Source organism: Dipodomys spectabilis, unplaced genomic scaffold (assembly GCF_019054845.1).
Source record: "Dipodomys spectabilis isolate Male_0828 unplaced genomic scaffold, ASM1905484v1 ptg000193l, whole genome shotgun sequence".
Lineage (NCBI taxonomy): Eukaryota > Metazoa > Chordata > Mammalia > Rodentia > Heteromyidae > Dipodomys > Dipodomys spectabilis.
In genome coordinates this window covers 946,420-952,193 of record NW_024870870.1, presented here as the reverse complement: position 1 = coordinate 952,193, position 5,774 = coordinate 946,420, and the positions used below count along the sequence as shown (strand labels likewise).

General features: G+C 39.1%; 1 non-coding gene across 1 annotated transcript; it reads right to left on the bottom strand.

Moving 5' to 3' along the window:
- Positions 1–1,739: 1,739 nt before the first annotated feature.
- Positions 1,740–1,901, bottom strand: LOC122121712. Its single transcript, XR_006150024.1, has one exon. It is a non-coding gene; the product is annotated as a U1 spliceosomal RNA (small nuclear RNA).
- Positions 1,902–5,774: the final 3,873 nt, after the last annotated feature.

Below are 5,774 nucleotides of genomic sequence, written 5' to 3'. Positions count from 1 at the left end.
AGTTTATCTGCTTATTTAATGTACTCTAGGAAATCAAAAGTTAATATTTGGAATTTTTGGTGCAATTTGCAACTAGGCAAGTAAGAGCACCCATTGCCCCCAAATTCAACATTTAAAATTATTAAAACTCTGTTCAGATGTTTTAGTCATCAGAAATTTGAGCCAGGGATGGGAGCTCACACTTGTAATGCTAGCTGCTGGGTCTTGACAGATACAGAGAGGATTATGATTTGATGTTAGCCCAGGAAAAACATTCAAAATATTGGATCTCAATCAATATTGAACCCAATGCATTGTGCTTCTTATTTCATCTACTCAGAAAGGGTAAAAAGAAGGATTATGGTCCATGCTGGTCTGGTCATGGACATAAAACCCTACCACAAAAATAGCTAAAGCCAAGCCAGGTGCAGGTGGCTCATGCCTGTAATCTTAGCCACGCAGGAGGCTGAAATCTGAAGATCACAGATCAAAGCCAGGCCAGGCAGCCCAGTGAGAGTCATATCTCCAATAAACCACTAGAAAACCAGAAGTGGTACTGTGGCTCAAACAGTAGAGCCTTCACCTTGGGCTGAAGAACTCAGGGACAACACCCAGGCACAGAGTTCAAGTTACATAACCAACAAAAGAAAAATGAGGACTGGGAAGGTGGTCAGTGGTAGAGCGCTTGCCTTGCATGCCTGAGGCCCTGGGTTCGATTCCTCAGCACCACATAAGCAAAAAGAAAAAAGCCAGAAGTGGCGCTGTGGCTCAAGTGAAGAGTTGAGGGACAGTGCCCAGGCCTAGAGTTCAGGCCCCATGACTGGACCCCCCCCAAAAAAAAGAAAGAAAGAAAGAAAAATAACTAAAGCCAAAAAAAGCAGGTGTATGGCTCATCTGGTAAAGTACCTACCTAAAATGCATGAGGCCCTGAGTTTAAGTTCTAGGATAGAAAGGGGGAAAGGATGTGAAGGAATAGAAGGAAGAAAAGAAGGAAGGGAGGAGTTATTCTGTATATTGTACTTGCCTAGCTATTTCATTAAGGTGGCTTCTCATTCCTTTTTTTTTTTTTTTTTTTTGGTCGGTTGTGGGGCTTGAACTCAGGTCCTGGATCCTGTCCCTGATCTTTTGTGCTCAAGGATAGTGCTCTAACACTTTGAGTTACATTGTCACTTACGGTTTTCAGTGGTTAATTGGAAATAAGAATCTCATAGATTTTCCTTCCTAGGCTGGTGTTGAACCTTGATCCTCAGATCTCAGCCTTCTAACTAGCTAGAATTACAGGTATGAGCCATTGGCTCTGGTCACTCATTTGTTTTCTTTCTTTTTATTTGTAAGTCATGGGACTTGAACTCTGGGTACTGTCCCTGAGCTCTTCAGCTCAAGTGAAGTGCTCTACCACTTGAGCCAGAGCCCACTTCTGGTTTTCTGGTGGTTAATTGAGGATAAGAATCTCATGAGCTTTCCTATATGGGCTGGCTTTGAACTGCAATCCTCAGATCTCACAATTACATGTGTAAGCCACCTGCACCCAACTTCCTCATTTATTTTCTCATGGTGAGTTCAAGCTGATTTCTCTACTCCTTGTAGTTCCTAGCAACTACAAAGTAGTCCTAGAGGTACCTCATCGTTTATAGTAGTCCTTAGGACCAAGTGACTGCTGAGTGCAGGAAAGCAGATGAGGCCAATATAAAATACAATGCTATCTATCTATCTATCTATCTATCTATCTATCTATCTATCTATCTATCTATCTATCTATCCAGTGGAGAGAACTAACACAGTCCCCCACTACCACAAATTATACAGTCGAATTTCCCACATTTGGGGAAATCTCAGGGTCAGCACATCTGAAGTGCAATAGATAAGCCTGGCCCTGGAAAACCATCTTCATGATCATAGTATCTCCCCTGCCAGGTAAGTAACAAGTGCCAGGTAAGTAACAAGGCTGACTTGGTATTTAAAAAACTAACAAACACATGAGAGTAGTTCACATTTGTAATCCTAGCTACTCAGAATGCTGAAATCTGAGGATTAAGCTTTAAATACTAGATAAATTTTGCTGAATTTTTATTAAAGCTCCTTTGGTGTTTTTAATTGAAGGTTTTATTTATTTTCTTATTTTACTGTTTCTTACTGTGACTACCAAAAAGCTGAGTGACTTCCGTGGCTTGTATTCCTGGATTACTTTGGAGGTGCTCTAAGACTTCATCAGAGGCCAGACTTGTTCTACTCAGTGGAGTAGCCAGCCACAAAGTTGTAAGTGGCAATACTTACAGTAAGCAAAATTACATAAAATTAAAAATTCAGACACACATTTACACTAGCCATATTTCAAATAAAAATAGAATTCAAGTTTCAGTGAATGTTATTCATTCATTTTATCTGTGTCCCCTGTCACACTGCCACAGAAGAATGGAATACTTAGGGCATATCATGTGACTCCCAAGGCCTGGATGTACTTACTCTGTTCCTTTACAGAAAATGTTTGCCTGACCATGTACCCTAGTGAATATCATTTATTATGCAGAGCTACCCTCTTTTCTATATGCTGTTATTTCTCCCTATCCTTTTCTCCCTCCCTCTCTCTTCCCTCACCCAATCCCTCCCTTTCCTTGTTTTAGGGATCAAAACTCATGCATGGTAAGTTGCTAAGCTGAATCTCAGCCCTGTGTATGATTTTGTGTTTGGTGAGGGGGTACTTTTTCAGGGCTTGAACTTTGGCCCTGGACACTATCTCAACTTTCTTCCTCCCTCCCTCCCTCCCTTCCTTCCTCCCTTCCTTTCTTCCTTCCTTCCTTCCTTCCTTCCTTCCTTCCTTCCTTCCTTCCTTCCTTCCTTCCTTCCTTCCTTCCTTCTTTCTTTCTTTCTTTCTTTCTTTCTTTCTTTCTTTCTCTCTTTCATTTTGTCAGTCATGGGGCCTGAACTCTGAAATCTGGGCCTGGTCACTGTCCCTCAGCTCTTTAGATGAAGGATAGTGCTTTACCATTTGAGCCACAGAACCACTTCTGGCTTTTTCCGACTTATGTGGTGATGAGTAATGGAACTCAGGGCCTTATGCATGCAAGACAATCACTCTACCCCTAAGCAACCTTCCCAGCCCTCATTTTATTTTAAAAATAAAATTCAAAACATGCCTTTTATGAATCCTCATTCAATTTATTGAAACATAGTATATATTCTTTAAGCTGTTTTTAGAATATTTTTAGTGTAAAAATATTGTACAGAAGGTTTACAGTTACATGAGTAAAGTAGTGGGCACATTTCCTAGTGAGCATTGTCACCTCCTCCTTTCTTTTTCCCCAAACATCCCTTCCCTCCCCACCTTCCCAACACCTCCCATCCACCACAAATGTTGTAAAGTTTGTTTTCAACATAGCGTTTTGTACATCTCATTGTTACAATGGGTTAAACTGTATCCTTATTTAAGCATCTTGTTATGTACATATAAGACGCAGGTCACCAGAAACAAATACAGTGAATACAGAGTAATACCCTGGAGGAAGAACATACCAGAGAAACAAAAAAAATCACATAGTACATTATAAATATGTTAAAAACAATAGCAAGGAAGAAAAAAGCACTTGAGTTACTATCTTGAGGTTTATTTCACTTAACATCATCCTATATGGTCATATGTACATAGCTTTTGATTTTTTCTTCTTGTCCTAGACATATACTAGATATTGAAAAAAAGGGAAACTATAAGACCTACGTTTTGGGGGGGCCTGGCCTACTTCACTTAATATAATTTTTTCCAAGTCTTTCTATTTCCTAACAAGTGGGGTGATGTAATTCTAATGGAGGCATAGAATTCCATTGTGTACGTGTTTGTGTGTGTGTGTGTGTGTGTGTATAATATATATATATATATGTATATATACATATATGTATATGTATATATGTATATATACATATATATGTCACATTTTCTTGATCCATTTATCTACTGAGGGACACCTGGGTTGGTTCCATATCCTAGCTATGGTAAATAATGCTGCAATAAACAATTGTGCTGGTAGCTTTAATATAGCCTTGTTTGCGATCATTTGGGTAAATGCTCAAAAGTGGGATTTCTGGGTCATAGGGAAGCTCTATGTGGAGTCTATTGAAGAATATCCATACTGCTTTCCAAAGTGGATGAACAAGTTTACACTCCCACCAACAATGCAGTAAGGTTCCTTTTTGACCACATCCCCTCCATCATCTGTTATTATTAGAGTTCTTGATTATAGCCATTCTAACTGGGGTGAGGTGGAATCTCAACATTGTCTTGATTTTCATTTTTATTCTTCATGTGTCTATTGGCCATTCCTATTTCCTCTTCAGAGACCTTTCTCTTTAAGTCTTTAGCCCACTTATTCATGGGGCAGTTGTTTCTTTGAGGATTGGTTTTTGGGGAATTTAATTTTTTGAGTTCTAAATATATTTTAGATATGAGACCCTTGTCCATTGTATGGCTAGTGAAGATCTTCTCCCAGTACTTGGGCTTTCTATTGATCTTGCTAGCTATGTCCTTTGCCATGCAGAAGCTCTGCAGTTTCATGCAATCCCATTTGTCCAACCTTTCTATGATTTTATGTGTTTCTGGGCCTTTATTAAGAAATTTTCGGCATGTGCCAAGGAGACCTAGAGGTTTTCTTCTTCCTTCCTGAAATGTTTTCAGGCTATCTGCTTTGACTCCAAGGTCTTTGATCCATTTGGAGTTGATTCTGTTGCAGGGTGCTATATAAGGATCTAGTTTTAGTTTTCTACAGGTGTGAAATATAGTATATATTTTATAAGTCTTTGTCCATCTCTCTAGAGGCCTCCACAAGTTTATATGTATTTGTAGCTTGGGAAGGGAAATAAGATTTAAATCAGGACAGTAGGAGGCTATGGTTTATAAGACTCATTTGAGACCCTTTTGGAAGGAATGTTGACTTTTTCCATCTGATATCCTACAGATGACAATCTTGGTACAGGTATTGAGTAGTCACAGGATAGGAAGCTTGTACTGATTTCTCCTGACTTTCCCCTGGGGACAAAGAAGGTGAAGTAGCCATAGGCATGAATCTGTAGGGGGATTGCAATTTATTTGTACTGACTGTATATTTCTAATTACTGTTGCCACAGGCCAGTGGGTGAAAGGTTTTTTTTCCTTTCCTACTTTAGCTGTAACTAGTTATTTTTCATTTTTTAAATTTTATTTTATTGTAAAGAGTCTATAGAGGGGTTAGAGTTACATAAATAAGGCAATGAGTACATTTCTGGTCAAGCATTGTTACCCCTTCCCTTGTTTATCTTCCACTATCCCTTACCTCTCCCACCTCCCACACTCCTCCCCTCCCCACCCGAAGTTGTAAAGTTCATTTCCAACATACTGTCTTATGGGTGTCATTGTTGCAACGGGTCATCCTGTGTCTTTGTTTTAGCATTTTGTTATTTCCCTTCCCCTCCCCAAATTAGAAAAATGTATCTACAAGATGCAGGGTATCAAAGTCAAGCACAGTGACAACAGGGGATATACCACAGGGGGAAGAATATACAAAGGAAACCAAACACTTACATAATAAATCTAAAACAAAAACAACAAATAAACCCCAAGATATAGTAATTTTTTTTATAGGATATTTATTCTAAAACTCCCTAGACATCTTAAATTTGGACTATTTCTTTTTTTTCTGCCAGTCCTGTGGTTTGAACTTAGGGTACTCTACCGCTTGAGTCCCAGAGCACCACTTTGAGCTTTTTCTGAGTAGTATATCTTATATAGAGTGTCATAACTTTCCAGCTTAGGCAGGTTTCAAATAATGATC